The sequence below is a fragment of the Prionailurus bengalensis genome, chromosome E4 (genome assembly GCF_016509475.1).
Source record: "Prionailurus bengalensis isolate Pbe53 chromosome E4, Fcat_Pben_1.1_paternal_pri, whole genome shotgun sequence".
Lineage (NCBI taxonomy): Eukaryota > Metazoa > Chordata > Mammalia > Carnivora > Felidae > Prionailurus > Prionailurus bengalensis.
Genome location: NC_057360.1, coordinates 19,926,870 through 19,942,727, shown reverse-complemented (window position 1 = coordinate 19,942,727; position 15,858 = coordinate 19,926,870). Strand labels below are relative to the sequence as shown.

Genomic DNA, 15,858 nt, shown 5'->3' with positions numbered 1-15,858 from the left:
CTTCGCTGAATTCTTGAAGAAATAGCTCAGCCATAGGGTGGGTGCGGCCATACACGCTTGCATTCACCAGTATGTGCTCCTAAGGCACTTTACCCTGTTTGAGAACAAAATTCAGTATCCCAGGACTCTACCAACACATGTGCATAGGGTCCAATAAGCTTTTTAAAATTGCAGCTCAGATCTCACTTTGGGAAAAACATTGCTTTACTTGTTCCCTGCATTTTACTGTTTTTCAACCTGGTAGATCTTTGGAAAGAGCAGACCTTTTCCTGTACTATAATTTTAAAGGTTTCCTTCCCTGGATTAAACAACAGCAGCAACAACAAAGACATTAGAACTCACTCACCAGAATTTCTACTTGTGGGCTCAAAAAATTGTCCTTCCTGAGAACCCTGATGGCACCAGCTGTACTGGTTTATCTGCTGCAATTAAAGCCAGTCCTTACTGCTTCAATTACTCCCTGATTTTTATGTTAGCTTTAAAAAGTATACCACACAACCACTCATGCAAAAAGCTATTTATGGACACGTAACATATATTGCTGGTCTTTCCTCTCCCTGCTCTCAGCCTCTAAACAGGATGGTCTAATGAGCCCAATTGCTAATGGTAAAATAGGATATTTGTCAGCCTGAGCTGTCATTTAAATTAACCAACTCGTGGTAAGGAAGTTTATTATCATAGACAAAAATGACATTCAACCTATTTTGGTACATAGACATGTATACATGCAATGAAAGAAGGCACCAAAGGAAGACAAGATTATAAATATTAAAACATGTTTAGGAGGGCAGGAAACTCAACCAGCGTCTAATATGACAAACACTAGGAACAATCTCTTTAACAAAAATTGTGCCGTTGGTAACATATACATGTTACTTTTTTTTTTGTCCTTAAATTGCAAATGGAATAAGATCTACTAGTGCTAATTAAATTAAATATAAGCACAACTATATCGAATTTTTAAAACCCCAAGAAATGATCCAGAGAAAGGGGAACCCTCTTACACGGTTGGTGGGAATGCAAACTGGTGCAGCCACTCTGGAAAAGAGAATAGAGATTCCCCAAAAAGTTAAAAATAGAACTACCCTCCAATCCAGCAATGGCACTACTAGGTATTTATCCAAAGGATACAAAAATACTGATTTGAAGGGATATATGCACCCCAATGTTTATAGCAGCATTATCAACAATAGCCAAATTATGGAAAGAGTCTAAATATCCATCGATTGATGAGTAGATAAAGAACATGTGGTATATATATACAATGGAATATTACTCAGCCATAAGAAGAATGAAATCCTGTCATTTGCAATAACATAGATGGAGCTAGAGTGTATTATGCTAAGCAAAATAAGTCAGTCAGAGAAAGACAAATACTGTATCATTTCACTCATATGTGGAATTTAAGAAACAGATGAACATGGGGAAAAAGAGAGAGGCAAACCCTAAAACAGATTCTTAACTATAGAGAAATGATGGTTACCAGAGGGGAAATGGGTGAGTTGGGGGGGGGGTGTTAAACAGGTGATGGATACTAAGGAGGGCGCTTGTTGTGTTGAGCACTGGGTGTTTTCTACAAGCTTCAGGTTTCTATGAGACTAGATGTTTGCTACAGACTGAATGTTTGCGATCTCCCCCCAAATTTATGTTGAAATGATAAACTCTAGGGTGATAGTGTTTGGAGGTGTGACCTTTGGGAGGTGATTACATAATGAAGGCGGAGCCCTCATGAATGGATTTATAACCTTATGAAATAGACCCAGGACAGATCCACAGCCCATTCCCCCACATGAGGATGCAGTGAAAAGTTGGGACTTTTGAATCAGAAAGCAGGTCCTCACCGGACACTGAATCTGCCAGAGGGTTGATCTCGAACTTCCCAGCCTCCAGAACTGTGAGAAATAAATTTGTTTCTTAGAAACTGCCTAGTCTACGGTGTTCTGTTCTGGCAGCCTGACTGGACTGACACACTGTGACTACTGCAAGACAACATGCAGATCAAGAAAAGGTCCTGAGAAAATAACTCAAGGTATGTGAACACCTAAATCTATAAAACTGACAAAAGAGACTGAAGAATTTAAAAGACTGAAGGAAAACCGGAAGAGTCAAGCATCATAAAAGCCCAGGGAAGAGAGCTCCCAAGAAGGGTGGACTGTCCATTACTGCAGATCGGTGTGTTAAAATATTAATAGTAGCCACTGGATATATGGACTGAGAGATAATTGAGACTTCGGTAAGAGTGATTTCAGCCATGAGGACAAAAATGAGATTGCCGTGATAATGAATGGGACGTGAGAGAGTGGAGACTAACTGGTGAAGTCTAACGGTGGAGAGGCGGCAACAGGAAATAGCCAGAGGGAGACATGAGGTTGAAGGTTTTTTTTTTTCTAATTAATCATTTTCTTCCCCTTAAACAATGAAGAAATAAATGGTAATAAATTCCAAAAGCTCAGAAGGATAGAGGGTGAAGAATATAAATATAGGTACCTTCCTCAATCTCCAGTAGAAAATACTAACAATTGACAATAATAATAAACTATAATAAAATATTAATAATTTTTGTGACCCCTTCTAAAAATTTTTATACAAAGACAACCAAATGTATACATGTACATTACACATACACACATATATGTGTATACACACATACACGCACACACACAAATGGGATTCTACCATACTTTTTTTTCCTTAAGAGTGTATTTTGGACTTCTGGCCATATTGGAACACATAGATATAATTTGCCTCTTGTTACTAACCATACGAAATTCCCTTACATGGACCTATGGTAGATCAGTAGTCCCTGATGATCAGGTAAGTTTTTTCTTCTTTTCTTTCTTTTTCTCTGACTACCACCCAGTTTCAAAAAGTTATCTTAGTAGACATATCTTTATGCACATGTGCATGTACTTATGGCTTAAATTTCCAGATGTGAAACTGCTAGATCAGAGAACACACACATTTAAAATTTTGATGCTGGTAAATTATGCTACAGAAAACATGGCATCAACGTAAACTCCTACCAGAGGTGCGTGTTTCTCTACCCTATCACCAAAATGGGATAGGGTTGAACTTCGAAAACTTTTGCCAGGATAACTGGTGAGGAATGGCACTTCATCACTGCCCTTGCACGCACTTCTTTAATTACGAGATTGAGACATTTTAATGTCTACTGGCAATCTCAATTCTCTTTTCTGTGAGTTACAAACTGCTATTTCGCGTTCCTAAACTTTTTCTCTGAATACACAAGTGGCACTTTGTATGTTAAGTAAATTCGTACTCTTCCTGTCATATTTATAATTAGTCCTCCCAGTTTATGCTTACAAAGGATTCTTCAATTCCAAGATCATAAGAAAGCCAGCTGTATTAGTACGCCTGGGTAGTTCAATCGGTTGAGCATCCAACTTTTTGGCTCAGGTCATGATCTCACGGCTCGTGGGTTCCAGCCCTGCATCGGGCTCTGTGCTGACAGCTCGGAGCCTGGAGCCTGCTTTGGATTCTGTGTCTCCCTGTCTCTCTGTCCCTCTGCCGCCCGCACTCTGTCTCTCTCAAAAATAAATGGGTGGGACGGAGATGAAAGGACTATAAAGGAGCTGGATTTTTTTTTTAATGTTTATTTACTTTTTCAGAGAGAGAGAGAGAGAGAGAAAACAAGCTGTGGAGGGGCAGAGAGAGAGGGAGAGAGAATCCCAAGCAGGCTCTGCGCTGTCAATGTCAAGCCTGGCATGGGGCTCGAACTCATGAACTGTGAGCCGAAACCTAAGAGTCAGACGTTTAACTGACTGAGCCACCCAGGCACCCCAGGGAGCTAGCTTTTTATTTCAACAAATTGTGGAAATATTATGACCACAAACTGACACATTTGTTATCACTGGGTGCTATTTTACTTTTATTAAAAGCTATTCTTTTGAGTATGTTTGTGTGTATGCGTGTATGTGTGATTTTTACCTTTCATTTTTCCTTCTCTCTCAATCATTTCCTCAGCAAGTTAGGATTCCTATGGACACGTGCAACAGAGAGTATAATGGAAAAGGCACTCAACTAGGAGCCAAAAGCTCTATATATTTATGTCACTTCAAATCACTCCCTAGCTACATGTGAAGTGGAACAAATAGTTCATTCTTTCTGAAATTAGTTACCTCATTTGTAAAATGTGGATAATGATTTCTCTTCCTATACCTCATACAGTTATTGAGAATCAAATGTAATCACCTATGATTGCACAAACATCTCACAGACTACAGCACCGTACAAATGGGGCTATCATTGCCGACATGGGGCTTTTTCACAGTGATGAATTCATCTAATGTAAAGTATTCATTTGGCTGAGATCAAGACAGTTAGTCTTCAAAATATTGTTTGCTGGAAGAATATGAAGACAGAAGGAAAAAATATACACAAACAACTTTTCTTTTTTAATAGAAGCATTCTAATGAATTTTAAAATGCTATCATGATACAATTGGATTGGATTTTAGTTCATAAAACTAAGGGATCCTTAATTGGCCCACAGCAGTAAACACTGGTAAGAGAAACCATAATCTACAGCTAGACTTATTAATTAACAACCTGAAATCCAGTCGTTTCTGAGGAACTGTCATCTCTCCAAGTATACCATATTGAAAAAGATTATTCTTCTCCTATCATCTACAATTTGTTTGGACTCTTCGGTTTCAGGCCAGCAAACATTAAGTTCCTTAATAAGACAGGCACTGTGCTGGGGGAAGAGGGCACAAAGGATGTTTGTACTCTTGAGGAGTTTCCAGGCTGCTGCACTAAGCAGAAATATGAAAAGATAAATACAGTAGAAAGTAGTAGTCCTATAACAGTCCCATAAGTTTGGCCATTAGTGGGTACATGGGGTAGGTGCCTAGTTTAGGATGATATATGGGAAGAACAGGGCAAAGAAGTCCAAAGGCGTAGGATTCCTGATTTGGGTGCTGTTGGCATGAGTATGAATTAGAACATGTTCTGAGTTATGACAAAGGACAGGGTGTAGGAACAGGAAATGGTATTTGGGATAGAGAGGGCGGCAAGATCAAAAGCACAGAAATACATAACAGTATGGTAAGTAAACGACACACTTTTCATTGGAGTGGTAGGAGACAATGCTGAGAGTCAGGTATGGACAGGGCCATGTTGCACTTTGTGTGTTAGGCCAAAGACCACAGATGAATAAAAGTATCATATACATGTGATGAGATATTAGAATTGAGGTTTCAATTGAGACACAGACATAAAACAGATCTGTACGCTGAAGTCAAATACCAGACAAACTGTAGAACTTTACAAAGGAAATGTTTTGGAACCAGTTCTATGACCTTGATCCTCTCAGAACAAGACTATAAAAAGTGGTCAGAGTAAGGAGAAGGGAAGGGATTTTGCAAGAGAGAATTTTTGGAGAAAGCTGTGAGGCTCATCACCCTGCCTCCCACAAGGGTAGTCGATGCATACAGGGTGGCGTTTGATTCCATCTGGGACATCTAGATGATGAGAAATGACTAGCCGTTGGTGGCAGAACCCAAGAGGGCTGATGCTTTTGGATTAGCCTGCGCTCCTAGAGGTCTGTCAGGGCAAAGGATGTATGGATGTTTCGTGCGGACCAGAGGACTGGAAGGGTGAAGAGACCAGAAGAACAAGAATTCCCTCCTCAAAGTTCTGAAAGGAGTTCTAGGCAACACCTAAGATAGACAAGTACCTGCTAACCTCAAGGAAACCATAGGCAAGAGCGACTCAAAGACAAGACACCTGTGAAGAATTCCCCCAAGTACCCCATGACGGAGCAGTCAGCTTTGAACACTGGCCAGGCTCAGACAGCATTATGGAAGGTTAAGATAGTACTAGAACTTTCTTAGCCCCCTTTGCCTTCCTGTCTCCTGTTGCCCAGAGCCTGGAGGGCACCTAAAACCATGGTAAATAAGCTGGAAGAGAAGAGCAGATGAGGAGAGAAGTAAGTAATTTATAATATTTCCTTCTCCAAAGGAAGGCAGACTCCCTGTAACCGGCTTGGCTGGGAGAAGTATGAAGTTCTGATTAGTATCTGGGACTGAACACAAGTTCTGAGTCAAGACCTTCTATTTAAAGCAACCAAAGATTAAATAAATGGATTAGCAACCTAAATATAAAAGCTAAAAATCATTAACACTTCTAGAAGGAAACGCAGGTGAAAATCTCTTGGGACGTAAACAACCCTGTAAACATTGCTGCTGGGAGTGTAAAACGGTTACAGACACCCTGGAAAATAGTTTGGCAGTTTCACATATACTTAAACATGGGCTTACCATCCCACCCAGCAATTGTAGTCTTGTGCATTTACACCAGTGAAAACTTATGCATACGTGGCTTTTCTTCATGCGTACCTAAATGTTCTTCAGTGGGTGAATGCGCCCATGAACTCTGGTACATCCATACGATGGAATACTACTCAGCAATAACAAGGAACAAACTACTGCTGGATGCAACAACTTGGACGGACTTCAAGGGCATTCTATGCACTAAAAAAAAGGCAATCTTAATTGGTTATATGCTATATGATTCCATTTATATAACATTCTTGAAATAGCAAAACTATAGAGCTGGAAAACAAATTAGTGGTTGCTAGAGGGCAGGGATGGGTGTGGGGAGGCGGCTATGACTGTAAAAAGGTACCAGAGGGAGTTCTTTTCTGGTAATGAAACAATTCTGTATCTTGACTGTGGTGGTGATTACACAAATCTATACGTAGGATTAAATTGCAAAGAACTGTAAACACACACAAATGAGTGCGTATAAAAACTGGTGAAAACTAAATGAAGTCTGTAGTCCACTTAATAGTATTGTACCAAGATCAACGATCTGGTTTTGATATTATGGTACAGTTATAAGATATTGCTATTGGGGAAAGCTGGGGGGAAGGGTTTGTAAAACTCCATATACTATTTTTACAATTTCTGGTGAGTATATAAATTCAAAGTAAAAAGTTAAAAAAAAAAATGGTTCTAAAAAGGAGAGACTCAAGAAGCTCAGCATATTGTTCCAAAGTCCCCCCTACAAATGAACACCACGCTCAGCTTTTAGCTATCTCCTGAAAATGAACAAGCAGTCTGCTTTAAAACCTCGCTTTGTCAGTGAGCCTCAGAATTGAGGACATTACTGCGAAAGTTTTCATTTGAGGGATGTTTGGAGGGGTTAGGAAAATTCTTCTCCATGTGTGTATCTTTACCTCAAGACTGGTCAATGTAAGCAGCCCTTTCAGAGCGAGGGTGGCAGCCCGGTGGGCACTCAGAGCCCTGCAACGCCTGACAAGGCAGCATGACCACTATTCTTCAGCATTTTCCACTTTTTTAAACTTTCTAAAATGCATGCGAAAGGTATAAATATCAGTCTTCTCCTGTCCCAACACCCTCCCACATGACATGGCTTTAATTTGAAAATGTTGCCAATATTGATTCTAGGAAATCACTTTACTGGCTTTTATCTGATTAGATGGCTTTGGAACTATGATGACTTTGTGACATCCTATTGATTTTGCCGCTAAAATGCTCCTCCCGTCGTGTCTTTGCCTCTTCGTTCCCAGTGTCACTATCCTCCTTACAGCCTCCATTACTTCTTACAATAGCTTTTTGCTAACTGGTTTCCCAAACTTAGTCTCTGCAAACCAAGTCATTTGAAATTCCATTCCTGGATTAATCTGTACATAGCACAATTAGGTCACTTCCTTGCTCAAAAATGTTTAAAGGCTCCCCAGTGCTTATACAATAAAATCCAAACCCCTCAGTACGACATTCAAGGACTTCCCTGTATATGGAATGTTAGGTTGAGAATAATTTCCACTCAGAATTTTGAAGACCTTTCTCCACTGACTTCTGGTTTTCAACATTTCTATTGAGAAATACAATGCAATCCACCCACTCCTCCTCTTCATGTAACCTATTTTTTCTTTCCAGAAGCTTTTAAGATTTTTTAAGTCTTGGTGATCTGATATTTCTTGATGATGTGAATTGTGTGTGTGTGCGCGCGCGCGTGCGTGTGTGTGTGTTGGGGGGGGGGTCTCTTATCTTTTTTTATTCACTGTGCTGCAAATTTGGTGGTCTTTGTAACCTGCACATTAATGCTTGTGCAAAAACATTTTTTTTAAATGTGTTTGAGAGTGACGGAGACAGTGTGAGCAGGGGAGGGGCATGGAGAGAGGGAGAGAGAGACAGAATCTCAGGCGGGCTCCATGCTGCTGCTGCAGGGCCAGACACTGGGCTCAAACCCACAAAACTGGGAGATCATGACCTGAACTGAAACCCAGAGCAGGACGCTCAACCGACTGAGCCACCCAGGTACCCCACCTGGACATTTATGTTTTCTGGTTTTGAGAAATTTTCTTGTGTTGTTTCTTTAACAATTTCCTCCCCCCAAAATTTTCTATGTTCTCTTTTACTAGCATCTTCTGGGTTGATTTTCTCAATTTCTGTCCCACTTTCTGGGAGAGTGACTTGACTTGAGATTCTATATTTTTAATTTCCAAGCTCTCTTTCTTGTTCCTTTGATATTCCTTTTCTTACAACGTCTTGTTAATGTTTCATAGATGTACACTCTTATCTTTTGAAAACATTATGCTTTAAAGGTGTTTTTGGCTCTGTGCAGAACAGGCTCTGTTCTGTTTCTTCTGGGTTATTTTTTTTCTCCCTCCTATTTGTTTGTTTTGCTCTCTTTCATGTTGGAGACTTTCCTCCAATATCTGGAGATTCTCGGTGATGTTTATATTTAATAGCAAAGCACTGAACAGCATAATGGCAGCTTTGCACACTGGGATGGAGCTGATAGACTAATGAGGTTCACCGTAGAGTATTTCCTGGTCAGCTGCTATTTTTTCTTTTTTCTTTTTTTGATAATTTAACATCTTTATTGAGATATGATTCACATACCATAAAATCTATCATTTAACGTATATAGTTTTCAGTATATTCAGATTTATGCAATTATCACCATAATCTACACTTAAAACACTTTCATCACTCCAAAAAGAAGCCTCACGTCCATCAGTGGTCATTCCTCATTCATCCCTTCCCCCATATTATATATATCCCTAGCCTCTGGCAACCACTAATCTACTATCTCCATAGATTTGCTTATTCTGGGCATTTCATAAATGGAATCCTACAATACATGGTCTTTTGTGATGGTCTTTTTTACTCAGCATAAGGTTTTCAAGATTTATCCATGTTGTAGCATGTACCAGTACGTCATTCCTTTTTATGATTGAATAATCCATTTGGCCCTTGAACAACCCAGGTTTGAATTATGCAGGTCCACTTATAAGTGGATTTTTTTTAAGTAAATACAGTAAATACATTTATAGTACAGGACTGTAAATATACTGTCTCTTCCTTAGGATTTTAACATTTTCTTTTTTCTAATTTACTTTATTGTAAGAATAGAGTATATGATATATGCAACATACAAAATACGTTAATTGACTGTTTATGTTACCAATAAGAAATCTGACCAACAGTAGGCTATTAGCAGTTAAGTTTTGGGGGAGTCAAAAATTATATATGGATTTTCAACTGTGCAAGGTTGGGGGGAGGTGGTAAGCACACCTAACTCCTGTGTTGAGTTCAAGGGTAAACAGTAACGCATTGTATGGATACATCATGTTTTGTATACAATTCATTCATCAGTTGATGGACATTTGGGTCATTACCACTTTATGGCTATTATAAATAATGTTGCCACGAACCCTCCATGTACAAGTTTTTGTGGTGGCATATGTTTTCATTTTTCCTGGATATACTTATGAGTGGAATTATCAGAGAGGCTTGTAATAGGGGAACACAAATGTTGTTATCTGCAGGCTTTTTTTTTTTTTTTTTTTTTTTTTTTTTTTTTACCTGGATTGGTTCAGTTTCTCACATTTGCTATGTGATAAATGTAAGCCTGACTGTTGGCCTTCTAGAGCTGGGTGAGAGCTGAATCATTCCAGACTTCTGGAGGCGGGTGAGTAAATCAGTCTCCTTCTTTTGTTAGAGACGGTTTTCCTGATGTCTATTTCTCCCCCCTTCCTGAATAACAGACTCTTGCATTTTGGGGGACAACGATGTATCAGGTATAACATTTCTCAGCCTCTCTTGCAGAAAGAGATGGCAATGAGACACAAACAGAAGTCACTGGATGGGATTTCAGGAAAACTGCTTTAAAGGGTATTAACTTAGCTGGAAGACAGGTGCCCTTTTATGATGCCTAAAACATGGATGCTATGGCTGAAGCTTCAGTAGCTACAATGTACCCATAAAGAGAGCCTTGAAGACCCTGGGGATGGCAGAGGAAAAAGCTCACGAACAGCCCTGGTCCCTTAGCCCTGGACGGCCCACCTTCAGATTCTTTTAGGTGAGGAAGAAGTAATTTCACCCATTTAAGCCATTACTATTTTGAGTATCTGTTAACTACGAGCTGATCTGAATCCTAAGTGATACAATTTTAGGATTTCATTCTGTCGGCAACTACACCTGGTCTTCCCCGAATTTTAAGTCACCTGTCACTGTTTTCTCCTTGTCCCATCAAAGATGGAATTCCTGTTTCTGTTTCTTATAGTGAATAATTTTTAAGACAAAAAAGCCAGCAGCTTTTTACCTACCAACTTCAAAACTGGAATTTTACCTGTCCAATCTTATTTCCTTCCTTTCCAATTTACACACCATCAACTATTCAATATTTCTCTTCAAGCTCCATAATTTCCTACTGTCTGCTTTTGCTCATTATTTCCATTCTGAGAAAAGCTCTCTCCCTGTGTCTAAGTTCAAATTATACGTGTTCCACTCATAGGCCACTGCCCTGTAAAGTCGTTCCTGAATATCCAGCAGAAGTAGTCTCACCTCACCTGTACCATTTCCTCCTGGATATTTTACTTCTTTTACTGGACTTTCCTGAGGTTGGGGGCCATGTCTTTAAAAAAAAATTTTTTTTCAACGTTTATTTATTTTTGGGACAGAGAGAGACAGAGCATGAACGGGGGAGGGGCAGAGAGAGAGGGAGACACAGAATCGGAAACAGGCTCCAGGCTCTGGGCCATCAGCCCAGAGCCCGACGCGGGGCTCGAACTCACGGACCGCGAGATCGTGACCTGGCTGCAGTCGGACGCTTAACCGACTGCGCCACCCAGGTGCCCTGCCATGTCTTTAGATCTCTACATTCCTTTGTAGCACACAGCTTTCTAATGTGTACCTAACGGTCACATATCATGGATGTTACTATATACCAAGAGATTTGGTTTTTAGGGACACCTGGATGGCTCAGTTGGCTAAGCGTCTGATTTCAGCTCAGGACATGATCTCCTGGTTCCAGAGTTCAAGCCCTGTGTTAGACTTCTATGCTGACAGCTTAGAGCCTGGAGCCTGCTTCAGATTCTCTGTCTCCCTCTCTCTGTGCCCCTCCCCCACTTGTGTTTTCTCTCTCTCTTTCTCTCTCTCTCCCCTGAGAATAAACATTAAAAAAAAGAAGAAATTTAGTTTTTAGAAATATTGTCAAAGCTTCACTTTTTATACCTGTGCCCCACAACTTCACAAAGGAAATTCTTAGTTTAAGGATTATTAGAAATTGATCCAAAAAGCAACACTGATACCAAATTCGACCACAGCCTTACAGCAGTGTTTGTAACCAGTAGATCATTGGCGAGATGAGCCTGGGGCCATGAGGATCTTTTAGATCAATCAAGTCTGCATGTTAAGATACTCTATGGTATTTTACACAGAAAAGCTTACTTGTCATATGTAGGAAAACTCATTTAAAAACGGTGTCTCTGCCATCTCAAAGTAGTAACTTAGACCTCATGAGAATAATTTTATCTTCTTAAAATGCTATGAGTACAGATAAGTTTTGTGGTAATCAAAAACCTTGAAGAATTCCACATATCTTGATCACTACTACATTATTCTCTGATACCTGTAGATAGAATCTCTCTTCCTTTTGAAAGGGGGGTGGAGAGATAAAGTGATTTGCACAGCATCGTAATGAGAAATGTAATGAGAAACAGATCCCTGGCTTTTTCAGTGTTCTGGTCAAATTTGGCCAGGTAAGCCATAAAGAAAAAGATGGGCATGTCAGACCAAATGAAGATCTAAAACTTCTATATAATTTAGGGACATGATTTTTAAAAGATAAGAAACAGACCAGAGGAAAAATTTTAGCAACATGCGTAATAGTGGCTTATGATCCCTAGCAAAAAAAACAAAAAACAAAAAACAAAACAAAAAAAAACAAAACCCAGGACAAAATAGTGCAGCAGAAAAATGAGCAAAGCAATAAGTAAACAAGTCATAGAATAAGTGAAAAGATATTCATTCAACTTATTAGACATTAGGCAGACACAAAACAAAAAACTACATCCCCCTTCACTCACTTTTTTTTGAGAAGCAGTATAGCATAAAGTTTAAGACTGTGGACTCTAGAGACAGACTTCTTGGATTCGAAACATAGTTCTGCCATTTTCTAACCTTGTGCAATTTCGTAATTTCTCTGTGCCTCAGTTTTCTCATCTTCAAAATGAAGTCATTACAGTAACTACCTCATGGGATGGCTGTGATGATCAAATGAGTTAGCTTATGTAAAATGCTTAGAACAGGGTCTTAGCACATTGTAAATACCATGTAGGTGTTTTTGATTGCTATTTATTCCATCATATCGACTCAATGTACAATGTTGTTTAAAAGACAAAAGTAATCCTAATCTGTTGGTGGAAATGATAATTGCTATAGCTTTTTGAAGGGCAATTTGATCACATGCATCTACTCTACCCGGTAGTTCTACTTCAGAAATCTGACTTAATCACATAAGGATAAAAAACGTGTATGTTCAAAGATGTCCATTACATCTCTATTTTGTGCCCCACGGAGGGAAACAGTTAAAATATCCACACAGAAGTGAAATATGTTACAAAAAAACTAGCATACGAAGAAGACGGCTGTTAAAATAATGTAGATTTACACGTACTGACATAAAATTTGTCCAAAATATACTGAAAAGTTAGTCACAAAAAAATGTGTAATATGATCCCATCGCATATGAAAATAAGTAAAACATACATATGTATTTTTAAAAAATTTTTTAAAGTTTATTTGAGAGAGAGAGAGAGAGAGAGAGAGAAAGAGAGAGAAAGAAAGAAAGAGAGAGAAAGAGAGCAAGCACACATGAGTGGGAGTGGGGCAGAGTGAGAGAGGAGGAGAGAGAAAAGCCCCAGCGGACTCTGCACTGTCAGCCCCACATGGGGCCGGAACCCATGAACCGCGAGACCATGACCTGAGCCGAAATCAGGAGCTGAATGCCCAACTGACTGAGCTACCCAGGTGCTCCATGTGTATGGATTTTTAAAGTGGTTTGAAAATATACAAACTGTTAATGAGGTTATTTATAGGGGGCGCTGGGGAAGGTGAAGGGCGACTTCAGCTTTTTGATCTGTATTTATGTACTAACACTTTTTATTTATTTTTATTTATTTTATTTTTTTTTAACGTTTATTTATTTTTGGGACAGAGAGAAACAGAGCATGAACGGGGGAGGGGCAGAGAGAGAGGGAGACACAGAATCGGAAACAGGCTCCAGGCTCTGAGCCATCAGCCCAGAGCCTGACGCGGGGCTCGAACTCACGGACCGCGAGATCGTGACCTGGCTGAAGTCGGACGCTCAGCCGACTGCGCCACCCAGGCGGCCCTACTAACACTTTTTAAAACAAAGACATGTATTTTACTGCACAATTTAAAAACTGAAAAAAAGGGCTGGTTACTAGGTTTGCCTAGAGTTTCTATGGATTTGATATAAGAACAGAAATGCTCTGCTACTGAGATTTAGACACTATATACCATTTTGAATGAAATGGCCGGACTTTGGCAATTGATGAACACAACCCAAGAAAACCAGGGTCTTTGAAAGAATCTTTGGTCACACCTATAAGGGCACCAATTCAAAGAACTCATAGGAGAAGTGAAAAGATAATATCTGGTACCTCAGTTGTATTTACCTGCATCTCCAGATGATCTGAAGACAAAAGAGCCTGTTTTTGTTTTTTTCTTAAACTGTGATACATCCAAACTCTAGTGAGTATATCACTGTATGGGAAAAATAAAGTTTTTGAAAAATTTCTGTTTGGGAAACTTTTATAATTCAAGTGGATTTGAAAAATACAAATATTTGAGATTAATGAGCACCTTTTTATTATGCTGTATTTGAGACACAAAGATACTACCACTGACTGAAGCAGGACAGCGAGGCAGGCCCACATGATGGATTTAGGTCACTGGAAAGGCTGAAGTACACTAGCTGTATAACAGCAGAATCAGAGACTTTAGGAGAATACAATCTCTTAGTAACTCAACCCAAGCATTCTTTTAGGTTACCTAAAGCAAAATGGAATGGGAGGGAACACTGTGAAATTAAAGTGAAATTTAGTGCAAGTTTACAAAATAAAGTGCGCCTATAAAAAAATCTCTCATCTCCCATGTATATGCATAATGCTGCAGAGTTTAAGGCAGTGGCTACTGGATGGGGGGTATTTTAGAGGCCGCACGACATCACTGTTCTTAGAAGCCAATATTCTGAAAAAAAAAAAAAAGTCACTCCATTTTCTCGAGACTTATTTAGAAAACGTTTTTAATTCTTAGAATGATGGAAGTTGTAAAATAATAGGAAGAAAAAAATAGGAAAAGTAAAAATCAGCTTTTTTTTGGTTACCTTAAAACAAAGAGGTGTGAAGGAGATGATTAACAATGCAATTACACAGTAAATTGGACAGAGTTGCAAATTTCACAGAGTAACTCTAAAGGGGTTCGGGGATAAGAAGAGCTGATATAGCAGTAGTCTGTCATCAAGTCAGGATGGGGGACAACTTACTTCATCTATAAAAAAGAAGAGTAATTTTCTGCCTGGTAAATCTATAATCTGCCATTACAGAGACTGTAATCTTTATTTGTAATGTGGGTAACTGAAAATAATGGACTTAGTGAAAGGAAAAAAAACCCAGTATACATTAAGAGTATCAAATACAAAAGGCAGACATACTCCACTCCTTACTAGCTGTGTGACCTTGGGCAAGTTTCTCAATCTCTTTTGCCTTATGAGGATAATAAAAGTATCTAAGGTTATATTACATGAGAAACTACATTAAAAATGCTTGGCACGTAGTAGGCATTCGATAAATGTTAGTGATGGTGGTGATGTGTCAGGATACAGCAGGCACCATTTCCTAAATTTTGAACAATGTGCCCTGGCGCACATTCAATGATTTTATTTATTTATTTATTTATTTATTTATTTATTTATTTCTAATTCTTTTTTTAACGTTTATTTATTTTTGAGACAGAGAGAGACAGAGCATGAACAGGGGAGGGTGAGAGAGAGAGAGAGAGAGAGAGAGAGAGAGACAGACAGACAGAATCTGAAACGGGCTCCAGGCTCTGAGCTGTCAGCACAGAGCCCGACGCGGGCTCGAACTCACGGACCGTGAGATCATGACCTGAGCCGAAGTCGGCCGCTTAACCGACTGAGCCACCCAGGTGCCCCTCACATTCAATGATTTTAGAAGGTTGTTGTCCCTAGTGAGCTATGCGCATTTGAGGGTTACTCAAGCTGACAGTCCTAAGAATCAAAATATTCCTTTTCATTCAGGTCTTCTAGGTGTGACTGCAAACCAAGACAACTGGTTCCATGTGCTGTACACAAAGAACAATGCAGCAGGGAACAGCACGGACTTGAGCCAAATTGCTCAAGTTCAAATACCATTTTTGCTTTTTACTGAGCTCTATGACCTTGGGCAAGATTACTTAATCTCTCTGTGCCTCAGATTCTTCATCTACAAAGTGGTGATAAGAATATCTTACAGGGTTACTATAAAGATTGAACAAGA

General features: G+C 39.4%; 1 protein-coding gene across 9 annotated transcripts in view; it reads right to left on the bottom strand.

Annotated features, from left to right (window-relative positions):
- RASAL2 (RAS protein activator like 2) overlaps nucleotides 1–15,858 on the bottom strand; it is a 362,955-nt gene that overhangs the window by 52,295 nt on the left and 294,802 nt on the right. The gene's annotated exons all lie outside the window — the stretch shown is intronic.